General features: G+C 40.4%; 1 long non-coding RNA gene across 1 annotated transcript in view; it reads left to right on the top strand.

The window, feature by feature from the left end:
• Positions 1–13737, top strand: part of LOC117049865 — an 89746-nt gene that overhangs the window by 70062 nt on the left and 5947 nt on the right. Inside the window, exon 2 of the long non-coding RNA XR_004427025.1 lies at positions 11524–11609. This is a non-coding gene — a long non-coding RNA (uncharacterized LOC117049865). The remainder of the gene's footprint in view (positions 1–11523; positions 11610–13737) is intronic.

Below are 13737 nucleotides of genomic sequence, written 5' to 3'. Positions count from 1 at the left end.
GTTGACAATGCCAGAATGCTGTTGCTTCCTGGGGTCTGCCCTGGTTCCCAACTCAAGCTCTTACCTGGTAGTAAGAAAGAGATCTTTATTCTGGAAACAAGATACAGGCTCAGCACCAAGCATCAAGTTATAACAACTTCAAACTTTTGACTAGGCAACAAAAGGTCTTGATTGGGCAGAATAGAAACAGAGCTTAAAATTCAAGAGTCTAAGGAGTTCAGGACTACACAGGAACTACGGACCTATCCCAATAGATTTCAACGTCCACCCGCCAAGCTTTTAAAGGCGAAGTGTGGCAAGGTTACTTGTGAAATCCCTATGCTGTGGGGGAAGCTTGCAGGCATGTGCTGCACTTGGGAAGGGGAATCTGGTCTCACCTGAGGAGGTGTTGCCAGGTCCAAGGCAACAAGGCTGAGTCATTTCTTTTCAACTCCTGTTCATCCATCCTGAGCAGCTGGTTGATGTCCTCCTTAGCCCCCAATGGGGCTTTCTACTTTTCAGGAGGGAAGGGGAGAGCTGGGCTCTGACTACTAGATTTGGGGAAAGGTGAGGACTTCTCTCTTCTGTTCCAGTACTTTCTATCTTGAAATTTGAAAGTAAGTTGAGAGCAAGTGCTTCCACCCAGGCTGGATAAGAGCAATAATTCCCTGCATTGGACTCTGCCCTCAGTCACTGTCCCACCCATTTCATTATCCATCATTTGGGTCCTTGCCTTCTATTGCCAAACCGTTTGGGGATTTAATGAAGCTGTGGCCTATTTCCATTCCAGTGTTGGGTGTTGTCTCTCTTTATTCTTTTCCATGCCCGTTGCGAGCACCAACTCTTTTTGCAAACCACTGTCAACCGATCCCTAAGTTGAGAAAGAGAGAAGTATATGCCATCTCCCAATCTCCACCCTAGAACCACACAATGTAATTGATTTTAGAAAGCAGAAAACCATATTGTAGAGCAACTGAAGATCCAAATAGCAAGAAAGAGTTGTCAGAGGATAAAATTCTGTAAAACTCTTTGCCAAGTGTATTTGGTCGTTGCTTACCTCCCACTCTCTGTATGTTGATTATCTGATCCAAGCATGCTTTAGACTCCTTCATCCCTGGCATCCTTCCATCACAAGAAACTCCTCCGTTTACAGATAATCTGACATTCCCAGCCTTAATTTTTCTCATGATGCAGTCACAAAAATGCAGATAATCTTAAGTATAATAATAACCGCTCAGAGAAAAACAAATGCATGTAAGGCTACTATTATTAATAAGGGTTTGAAGACATACGTACATGCAGTACCTAGAATATCTTTAATCTAGCATTATTCATACAATTTCTTCTGGAGTAATTGTATCTACTGGTCTTAGATGTCCAATAAAGCCACCAATCTTGCCACACATGACACCCATTAGACAGAGGCTAACATGGCGTTCTACATTAGACAAGTGAGGCAGAGCCATGTACATGCTTAGTACCACTGCACCACCTAAACAATATTATACTTCCACTTACAACAACAGTTTTCTGTCTGGAGCACTTACTGATATAAAAAGCTGCTATGAAAACCTGTTAGATATTGGGTTGTATCAAATGAAATTCTACACAGAGTAGACCATTGAAAATAATCAAGGAAAACTAGTCATGCCTATTAATTTCAATGGGTCTACTCTGTGTAAAACTAACACTGGATACAATCCTATGTGTAATAATTTGTCAGTGGGCCTGCCTCCTCTTCCATCCTTCCCCCAATGTCTGAGGTCAAACAGGTGGTGTGAAAATATGTTCAGAAATCCCATGGTTAGTACAGTTTAGCTACCTGCAGCTTGAAAGGAACATGGTTCCCATGATGGACACAGAGCCAAGCCCTAATACTGGAGCAAAGTGGCACAGCCTTTTCTACCAGCTCCTGGTGGGAAAGGGGTGGTGGGGTCCTTAGCTACCTCTTATATGTCACTGATAGTGTACCTTGGAGTATATAACTGGGCCATGAGTTCATAGTGTAAAAGATAATGTTTGGAAAACTATTGTCAAAGGCTGTTTTCCCATCTTGTTAATTGTTGCTTATAGGACCAATGGAATAACAGGACTCACTTCTCACAGCCTCACTAATAGCCTGGCTACTGATGGCTGCTTTGAAAATAAGTGTGCTAAGATGTGGGGAGGGTAGAGCAAGAGAAAGAAAGGAGATGCATTTCTGAGACCATACTGCTTTTCTTAAAACGTAATGGAAGGAAGGAGCCCTCATCTTCCTGGATCTGAAGCACTATGGTCCTTAATGAGAAGCATAAATAGAAGCATTTTTGCTAACCACCAAATTAGAAACAAATGTGCAGCCCCGAAGGAGGGTTTTTCTTGGGAAGGGGGGTTTACCATGTGGTCTGATCTTTATGTACCAATCATTGCCTGCAGCATATAATAAAGTATATTTAACTCTTTAGAAACTTGTATTAATGCCAGAAGGAAATAAAATGCCAGGGCGGCCCACTTTCATTGATGACATACATCGCTTTCATGTGCTGCTTTCATGCTAGTCATTCAGAAAGGCTGAGCCTCTCTCTCTTTCAGTGGTAAATTGTCAAGTGGAACTGGAGTTTATCAACACAAATTATTTGGAGAAAAACAGAGGGCCAGACCTGGGTGGTGAAGGTACTAGCATTATTACAAGCTAAAGGAACGGCAAAGCCTGAGAAGGTGAGGGAGAAAAGACTATAAAACACATACTCATTAACATACACAAAGGGAGAGACAACATTCAGTAACATTTCCTAGACCTTCAGTTATAGAGAATTGGTTTAACTCACAGGTGGCAAAACTAAAATATATTATTATGCCCCACTTGATGGAAGATCCAGTCTACTGAAACCTGTATGTCTTTTTATTTCCAAACATAGCAACCCATGCATAAACACACCTTTGTTAAGTATGAGAGATTGTGCTGTTCTATAACTTCTTCTATTTCAGAAAAAAAATATGTGTGAGGGGAGGCAGGATGGGACAAACAGTATTTTTCTTTAATTGGGTGGTTAGCAACCATGCCTGGCTTCATTGGGAGCTTTTAAAATGGCTATTACTTTCAGTGTGTGTGTGATTGAAATTACAGGTTAGGAGTGAAAGATTCAGCCTCCCTCCCCACTCGGTGCACTGTGGCCCTGATAAAAATTGTCCTCTTAGCTAAAGCATCCAGGCCTGGGAGCTAATGAGGCAGTTAAAGTAGTGTCTGATTTTGCCCTTACTGTGAGCAGTCCACCTTGTCTTTCATGTCTTTCCTGCGTTTTCCTTATTTTAAGCAACATTAAGTTTTCATGAGTCTCCAGAGCCACAACCTTGCAGATTCCCTCATAGTAGTAGAAGCTGAATGTTGAAAAATTAGGAAATACTTCTTCACATGGCACATAGTTGACCTATGGAATTGACTTCCACAAGATGTGACAGACAACAACTTTGCTGGCTTTAAAGGGGGTTTAGCAAATTCATAACAGATACGACTGTCAGTGACTAATAGCCATGATAAATATGTTCTAGTACTTCTGCCAGAGGCAGTATGATAAGGCTCACAAGTGGGGCAAGTGATGTTACCCTCAGGACATCCTTGAGGGCTTCCCATAGGCATCTCATTGACCACTGTGAAAGCAGGATGCTTCACTAGATGGGCCTTTGGTCTGATCTAACAGGGTTCATATTATGTTCTTAACAATTAAATAAGAAGCAAATCAGTGATTATATTGTACACAAATATGACTCTTCATGTAAACTTCTTTATTACCTGAATGATAATTATTACCATTATGAATGATTCTAATACAAAAACTGAAGTACTGAGCAAGAAGATGAGAATGGAATGTCCGTTTAGAATAAGACATCCATCATGGTTTTTCCATCAGAGGGCATGGCTTCCATGCTGGCTTGGAGCCTGACATAGCTCTTAGAAATTAATCATCGCTGAAACTGTAGAAAATATTTATCTAAATACAGAAGTGTATGAAGTGATTATTCTCATAGGTGTCTCTGGTGATGAGACAAGACTAGCTGAAATAAATTTAATCTGAAATACCATAATTATGGAAGCTATCTCTTCTGGGTAAATGAAGGGAGATAGATCCATACATAATATTAATAAATTCAGCAGCTCAATTGATCTGACTTATCTAATAGCAACTGACAATGTGATTTTTTAAAAAATGTATGTGATGTTGGGCCAATCTATTATCAACAGCCTCTTTATCTCCTTTAACTCCAAGGAACATTCCAATTAATAGCTGATAACATGTTATAGGTTTCTAGTGGATAAAACTCCATTTAGAGACAGAGGTATCCAGCCAAACAATGTGTGTGGAGGGCAGAGCAATTTGAACAGAATTAATGGGCTTTGTCCTGTTGTTTTGGCTCAAACAACACAGAATCTTAATGAAAGGAAACAGACACAGTTGGTGTAAGCATTTTCAAAGGAAACTGCAGGAAAGTATAAAGGGTTGCCGTATAAAAGCCGCATGTGTCACGGAGATGCTCTGATATTGTTTTCACTTGCCAGCTGCATGTAAAGTGGGAGATTATGCCCGTGGCCAAGAGGTCTTCCCACATCAGAACAACAACAGCCAAAAAGCCATGGAAATGTTGGCAAAAACGCTCACTTTACTTCAAAATGCATTTGATTTTTCGTAAACAAGTTCCATGCATTAGGAGCATAGCCAAAAGCATGCAGACAAGAATATTAAGTTTTATTAAAACATACTTTGTTGAGAGATATAATATGTTTTCAGCAGAAACACGACATTCAGTTGCATTGGCTATTATGTACTATGCCATGAAACTAACCCGGTTGCTGATTTTCTATTGTTAGTATCTTCTAAGGATGTGGCTGCATCAGCTGTTTGTCCTGGGATATACCAATAATAACTGGTGCCATGTACAACTTAGTGTGAATGGTCTCCTTCTGCTTCTGAATTTACCTACGGAGTGAGTCAGACTTTCATTAAAGAAGTGTCATCTTTTCCATAACAACTCCAGGAGTTTTCCTCATGATGTTCAGATATTGTGGGGATAATTGTCCCCTATCAGCTTTCTGCTTGAAGGAGCAAGACAAGATGTTCAGGGCCAGATTTAGGAATAGATGAACCATGCTGATGCCTGGGCACCAAACTCAAAGGGGCACCTGTCATAGACTATCTACTTGGCTAACCATTCAACAGCTGAAACAAATAGTACAAACAGTACATCTTCACTTGTAAAGCTGGCAACGCTGACCTTCATGAACAAATTTGAGTTATTCTTTCCTTTTTAATTCATGGGAAAATGTACAACATTAATGGCCATTCATCAAACAGATAATCAGATAAGTTCATAATAATAATAATAATACTAATAATAATAATAATACTAATTTATTTATACTCCACCCAACTGAGAAGTAAAGACTACCGGTACATGTTTCTAGTGTATGCGCATTGTATCAAAAGTAAGCACATAATTTTTGCAGCATCTTGTATCTCCCATTGTAGGTCATGGGTCCTTCTTCCCGTCATTGGGTAGGGTATAGCACTACAGACTTCTTAATAGTCAAACCAAATGATTACTTTCCCCATAAATCTGTTTTACCCACGAAAGCTTCAATCCTATGAACACTTGAGAATAAGCACTATTGAAGGTAGAGTCTGACCTATGTCTTCCTCACTGAGCATGCATAGGATCAAGTTGTAGGTGTCCTTACTACAATATAACCTGATGGAAGTTGATCACAGTTAATTTCCCTTTAATGTGATTAAGCTATTCTCTTTGTAAAATTTAACTTAAAGGATAAGAAAAAGTGGAATTCAGTTATCCTTTGAACACATGTTTACACATATAGTGGAGATTGTAATCCACTTTAATATGTGAGAACAGAAGAAGGACTGGAACTAGTGACTGGAAGTTGTTCCATATTCAATATGCAGAATGCAAAATGGTAATTCTATAAATTATCTTTTTTTTTTTATAAGAATTTATTGACATTTTTACTTATAACAACATACAACCTTAACCACACCTACATTTATACACATACAAAACAAATACAATTACACATCTAATACAAAAATTGCCATGATTTTTCTTCTTAATTAGACATCTCAAAAAAAAAAAAAAATTTCTTTTTCCCATCTTGACAGTTGACTTCCCCTGCCTTTTCACCTTCGAGTTTATATCCACAATCTACTTTTTAACCTCTTCATTTAAAAAATTAAACTTAATTATATATATAAAGTAAAACATTCATCTTAATCTTCATCTTAATCTTAATCATCTTAATCTATAAACTTTAACCACTTAAATTGACTTTATTTATACTACATCCTCATAAATCCTCATAAATCATCCTCATCAAATCTATCTCTTCTATCCTTTAAACTGCTGCTTATAACATAAAAACTTGAAATATCTCCTTTCATGTTCAAACAAATAATAAAACAAACTATTGTTGACAGTGTTCACCCTCCGATTTCAAAATACCATGACAGATTGCTTTAGATTTTACTTAATGCTTCACCCCACACCCCCTCTGTCCATTATTCTTCTCCTGATGGCATCAGCACTGAACTTCCTTGCAGCTTCCCTCTCCAAACGTCCACAGATCCGGGCACAGTCCAAAACTCTCCTTGCCACGAGCTCCGAGGTATCCATCTCTTCCTCTCTCAGCTTCTCCGGTTCTTTGTAACATTCCTTTTCTTCTTGTAAATACCTTAATTCTCTGTCCCTGGCCCCCGAGCTCACACCTCGGGGACTGGATATAACAAATCTTGACATCGCCTTGGGGCTGCCACCCCCAAAGAGCGAATTTCTTCTCCGAAGTAGCTCACTCATTTCTTTCCATCTTTCCATCCACCCTCTCAGCTCTTTGGCAAGACTTTCTTCCAAAGTGTCAAAAGTTTTATAAGCCTCCTCTGTGGGCAGTTGGTTCCATTTCAGACCCCCACACAAGACTTTGACTTTTCTATAAAGTAATTCCACATTCAGGGCAGTGAGCCTTTGTTCATCTGTTAGTCCAGAGTTCAATACCAGTTCAAGGACGAAACCCAACATACTGGCAGAGGAGGAGGAAATGGGTATCATATTTCTTCCCCTGTCTCTTTGTTCGTCGCCATTTTCCTTAGCTGGAGCGCAAACACTGCAACTTTATATGGAGATATTTTCCGCTAATTAGCTTCCCAAGAAAAAAATTTGCCAGTCTCATGTATCGATTTTAAATACTTTGTAACCAGTTCTGTGGCAGCAATCCCTCAAATTGGTTAATTTCTTAGGCTCGAAGGGAGGGAGGCAGGCTGCCTTTCTCCTTCCCCCCGGATCGTTCCAAAAACGCGATTTCTGCCAAGATTATTTACTCACGACCACCGGGTTCCTTTAGCTCCATTCTTCACAGGTAGAACTTAGACGCTCACCGCGGGCTTTGCCGCCGCATTTACATCCCGGTTGGGGCATGTCCCCGTAAGCCCGGCTCCGTTGTCCCTTCACCCCCACTCCCCCTTTACAGGGGGGGCAAGGGAAGGGTTCGGAGCCTCCGCGGGCGCAGCCGGGGAGCCCAGGGTGCGGGACGCTCTTCCCGCACCCCAACCGGAGCCGCGCGCTGTGGTAGCGCGGCTCCTAACCCCCGGGATGGACAGGGCGCTTCGGACCCGAAGCAGCCCTCGACCACCCGGCGATTGCGTCGCCGCCGGAAGTCGGTAATTCTATAAATTATCATCCTTCACTGCTAAGGATGCAAATGTGAGATGACTCACTGTTGTGGGTTTCTTTTTGGCTCCTTATGAAAATGAGGACAGCTGCTAAGAATGATGAGCAACAGTATCTTTCTCATTTTTGTGTGTGGTTTTGCATCTTTTTACACCTGCTTTTGACATTCCACTTTGACTTGTCACTTCTTGATCACCCTGTCATATTTACAGAAATGTATAGAGTTGAGAAGAGGGCAGATCCCACCCCCCTTCAATATAGGCTTAGGGGTGAATCATTGTTAGGAGCTATCAACAGTAAGGCAAAGCCCACCATTGCACTGACACCTTCCTTCCTCCCCACCCACACCAGACAACAGGCTCCAGGAGTGTCCTTTCATTTTAATTTCACAAAACGCCCTAAAACAGATTTAGCCAACATGGTGCCTTTGGTATAATAAGTACTGCTAATATTCTGGAACCTGCTGGCCCCATTGTTGCTGATTTTGGTTTTGGTCTCCAAGGTGGGCCTTGATTTAGCAACTTTGGTCATGACTGCAGGGTACATCTAGAAGACAATTTTTAGTCCTGGTGTTTTGTCTTTCCTGTGTTGTTTAGTAATAAGTGATATTAAAGGAAGGAGGATTCAACAATAAAATATTTCTTAACATTAGGAGTCAAATAACAAAATGTCAAACGTCTAGGATAGCGATTCCAAAACTTTCTCCTCAAGGACCACTTCAAAATTGCAGAGGATTTTGGCAGACCACTTAATGGTTCCCCCCCTTTCTGTTGTAGCAACTGCAGTCTACTGTGCTAGATGCTGTATGATTTTTTTGTATTTTAATTGCTTCTTTTATTTCTTTTATTGTGTGTTATTGTATTGCAATTTGAATTCTTTAAAATTTTCAATTTTCAGTTTGAATTCCATAAAATTCTGGCGAGCATTTCAGGTTGCCAGATGGAACACTCTTCTCCTCCCTCCATGTGGTGTTTGGAGAGCTCTCACAACACTCCCCCCACCGCCGCCTGCCAAGCCAAAGGGGGGGGGCATGCAGAGGGATGAGAGGAAGAAAGCTCCATTGCACAAGCAGAAGTCCATGTGCAGGGATTATGCTGACAGGGCTCATTAGGTGAATCTTACCATATGCCTGCAGAAGAGGTGGAGTAAATTTAAAAGCTCCTTTAGACATAAAAATGACTTCCCCATCTCCTTTATATCCACACTCACAATGGAGGATGGAATTCTGAGTAACTGCAGCTAATCACATCACACCACTAGATGTAAAATAGACCCAGCCAGGTGTACACTGTGCAGCGACATTGGTCCCTCCTCAGGTTTAATGAATTTAGAGCACACAAATGGGAACTTTGGTATAAGAGTGCATGGTATGAACAAGTGGCCAAGGCTAAAATATATATGCTCAAGTGCTCCTTCAGTTACAGTCCTCTCCATTGATAGTGTCCCTATTGGCATTTGGCAATAAGACTTACAAGTGTGGAATGACTTGTTTTGAGGCATTGGGCAAAATACCAAAGGCTTCTTGACCTCAAGATCAAGTCAGGCCTACAGGTTGAAAGTCTTCAGGGAAGGTATGTCAGTAAGGTTGTTTTCTGCCAAGAGCGACACGGAAATTTGTAATAAACAACTGAATAAAAAAGAATGTCATATTCTATCAACAGCTCACTGAATTAAGCAATAGCCAAACTAGGAGTCAACATTCATTCTGTACAATAGCAGAATCCAATAGTATTTTACTGAGGCATCACATGCCTTCAAGATTTAGCTTTTCTTAACTGCTCAGATTAATTAGTTTGCATAGACTATTCCAAGGTCGGTTAAAGATGAAATATAGGCAGGATTAACTACTTTGCACTCACTTCAGAGACATTATTTATAGCATGCAATTTTATCCTTTTCCTCCCAGGCACATGTCAGAGAAAAACACATCTTGTCATGCTTTGGCATTATCTCTCATTTTCCATTACAGTAACCAGGTGGAGATGTTTTTTATTCTGTGCCAGCAACATTGCATATCCAGAACAATTTTTCTTTCCCCCCTTCAAACTTTTAAAAATTATTTCTCTGCTCAAGGGCATTTTTTTTGTAGCAATATAGTCCTCTAACATATGCTACCCTTCTATTGAATATTCTACTCATCTGTGCTTGACAATGAAATGCAATGTGTTTTTTAAAAAAAAGTGTTTTCCAAGTCTGGCCAGCAAAGGCAACTCAGGAGAATGACAGCAGTTATTCAGTCATAGATTCCTCATATGCACTGATCTATTTATTCATCTACTTGAGAAACTGTTAGCCCACTTTTCTTCATAAAGACTGAAAACAGGCTTCCAATAAAAAGTACAGTATTTTTCTATGTATAAGTGTTGTAGCGTGGGGATAGTGATTCAGCAAGTGATTTCAGCTCTCTGACATAGCAGGCAGGAGACAGCTTCTTCATGTAACACTCTTTATTCAGGCAAACAAGACTGGGGAACTGAGGAGAGGGAAGCTACATTTATAGGGACAGAAGACTGGCTAGAAAGGATACATTTTGGAGGGAACAATCTCAAGCAATCACAAAGCTGCCTTTTGGTGGGAACCAATAAGACTGAGGATCCAAATGCAGCAACTTGAATGAACCAATAGTAGCTGTTCCTTCTGGAACAGGAAGGCAGTTACTTTCCCCTAATGCGAATACAGACAATAGTAATACAGATATGATAACCCTTGAATCAATACACAACACCAGACTAGGTTTTCCCCCTTTAAAAATGTCAAAAATTAGGGGGCATCTTATACACAGATACATCTTCCCCATTTTCTTAAACCTGGGTCCCCCAAAATAGGGTGCATCTTATAGACAGAAAAATACGGTAATAATGGGGTCTTCAAGTATTCTATGTGGATTCTTGAAAAACCCTTGAGAAAATCAAGCCCACAAGAATTTGAATAATCATGTTTACCTGTTTCAGAAAAAGGCCGTAACAGTTTGTAGTACCACTTTGTTTGAACCAAGACCAAGGAAAGGTCAGATTATAAGGATGACATCAATAAAGCGTTGTGGTTTTTTGCCCTTAAAAAAAAGTGCAGTGTACAAAGCTTCAGAAGCTTAGTAATTATTAGCAAAACAGCAAAACAGTCATTCTGAAATTCCCCGATACAAAGCAAGATGAAAATATCCATTCCTATTAATTTGAAGATTTATAATTTGCCTTTTGTTTCAAATGAGTTCTCAGGCATCCCTCAAAAGCCAAAGAATAAAATTGCAATGAAAGAAAGAAAAGACAATCTTTATTAAATCAAAAGTACCCAAACATAATGGGTACCTGAGAGTAAAGATAGAGATTTTAGGCAGATTTAGGATAGGGATGTGTCCAATAGTGTTGCTTGTCTGGTGGTAAGGCTTCTGTCAACAGAACATGATGGTAAACGATTTTTGGCAATTAATTCTCCCTGCTGCAGCCCCTGTACCACCCTAAATCTGCTCTGGATGGGTGGATGAGGAAATAGCTGAAAATGACTTTCTTCCCCATTTTGCTAATGGAAGCTACACCATCAGCTGAGCAACACCTGTTGATACAACCAGTATGATTTAAGTGCACAATTAACTGCCGAGGTCTCAGGTATTTACTTACTTACTTACTTACTTACTTACATTGGTGTGTGGCATTTTCAGGATTGCATGGACCATATTTTATTGTCCAATTGCAATATTTTATTGTCCAGTTGCAGTTCCCAAACTGCAAGGAAATATGGCTGCACAACTACAATGTATTATGTAGGATTTTGCTATCTGTGTGAATTTTTTATATATCTGGAAGAAGGGAGTCAGCTAATACACTGCTATTTGCCTCATTACAGCTAAAGAGCGAGAGGATTGGGCTGCCAATTCCTGTGATTACTGGATTTTTGAAGAATGAATACTGCTAAGCTCTGGTTTATGACAGGTAAGCTCTGGTTTATGATACATTCACAGGTATAGGCCTACACCAAATATAAAAGAGCAAAGTAGAAGAAAACATTAATCATTGCAGCAAATTAGGTTCTAGCAGTGCCTGCCAAGTTCTGATCCATTCAGCTGACATGCTGCAAAAGGTTGAGTGTTAAAACACTCTCTATGTTGTTAAAATGGATTAACTTTGGGCAGCTATATTGACATCAGTTGTGCACTTCTTTTTAATTAGCAGATCTACAGCAGTGTTGAAATGATGTGCCCATTTTCTCTTCACTGTTGCCAGACACTTTTGAGTTGAAAGCAATGCCAGCTTTCTGCATGTGCCTGGCCTACAGCACAAAGCTTGGGGTCTCCCAAGTTTTTCTGTTTTCTTCCTTCCTTCCTTTCACAAAACCGTTTCTAGTCTTCATTTGAGTGGATAAATGGGTGTTTATTGGCAATGCATCCTTGGAGATTTATGTCATGGTTCCAAACACTGGTGCCAATGTACCAGACTGCAGCACAATAGTATTATTACCAACATGCTAGCATCAATCTCATCCCATCTTTGCTAAAGAGTACTCAGATTCATACATGGATCTGCCTCATTTTACAGTAACCCTCTGAAGAAGGGTGAGAAATAGTAAGTTCCCCATTGACAATCTCAGCGCTACATCACAAGCTGTACTGGTAAATTAGTGACTCTGTCACAAGTACAGACACAGCCTTTAACAATTTGTTCCAGTTTGTGCTCCTCACAAGAATAATATCCAGAAATAAATCATTTGAAGGGGCATATCATCTGAACTAGTTATTTCGGTCAGCCTTTCCCAGAACTGCAGCCATTTCAAAGCATACTGCTGTGCAAATGGCTACTTAGAGCTAAACTAGATCTGATGTTAAATGCATCTTTGCATTTAACCTACTGTTTGTTTTAAAAATATTATTTATTAAATTTATTAGTTGCTTTATCTTGTCCAAGGCAACCCAGAGTGTCTTACAAACAAACAAACAAAGATCCACACAGAAACATTAAAACCAAGTGAGGAAAAATGCACTGAATGCAGCCCATCCACTTCTAAAAGGCCACATAGTTAAAGGCCAAAGGCCTAGTTGTAGAGGAAAGTTTCTGCCTGTCACCTCGATATATAATAATGGTGCCAAGTGAACCTCCCCTGGGGAGAGTGTTCCACAAACAGGGAGCCACTGCAGAAAAAGCCCATTTTCATGTTGCCACCCTCTGGACCTCATGTGGAGAAGGAACAATAAGATGGGCCTCAGCCATTGCGCCGCTCCATTCTCGGGCTTCCCTTGTAAAAGGGAGGCTCGAGTGAATGGGTAACGGCGCGGGGCTGTGGAGGCTGGCCCCAACCGGGAAACCAAGCGGCGGCCGCCGGCGGTATTTGAGCACCCCGTTCTTCTTCTTTTGGCTTGAAAATAAGAAGAAACCCGTAAGCTGTAAGTACGGAGTTCAATTGGACGTCTAAATTAACTTAATTGGCTTTAGGGGAGAAACGTTAAAGAGGAAGTCCGTTTCTCCCCCTTGCGATAGGAGAACAGTAACATTGCTTCTGGCTGTTGCTACTTTTGACTGACACAATGTTTTTGCAGACTTTGTATTTGATCTACTAAGAAAACCCCTGGAAGGGGTAGAGCTGAGAATTTTTGAGGTTTTTCTTCTGAGAGACTGTGGATTACAAGGTGAAGAAATTTTTGCACTCTGATCAGGGGGAAATGGCGGCTGTAATTTGAGATTTGAAGATGGAAAAGTACTGAACTTTGTTATTTCCTGCCTACTTCTGCCCCTTTTTGGTTTCGCTTTTACGATGACACTAGACCCAGAGATGACTTTAGGACAAAGGACAATTCTTCTTAAACTAGAACTTTTGCAACAGAATGTCACAGAAAGTTTTGCTGAGATTGTTGAGATCCAAACTGCTTTTAAGAACTTTGCCAAGGAACTTAAAGAAACAATTAGAGAGCGATGTTTGGAGATTTCATCTGAAGTAGAGAAGATGCAACTCCAAGATGAAGGAAAATCCTGTCGACGTGAGAGGTCCGGGATTGTTTATGGTGACGCTATAACGGCTTTCTGGGGTGGGAGCCCAGAAATGCAGGAACAACAATTTTGGAAATTACCA

Source organism: Lacerta agilis, chromosome 7 (genome assembly GCF_009819535.1).
Source record: "Lacerta agilis isolate rLacAgi1 chromosome 7, rLacAgi1.pri, whole genome shotgun sequence".
Classification (NCBI taxonomy): domain Eukaryota; kingdom Metazoa; phylum Chordata; class Lepidosauria; order Squamata; family Lacertidae; genus Lacerta; species Lacerta agilis.
The sequence above is the reverse complement of the archived record's forward strand: the minus strand, read 5'-3'. Positions and strand labels throughout refer to the sequence as shown.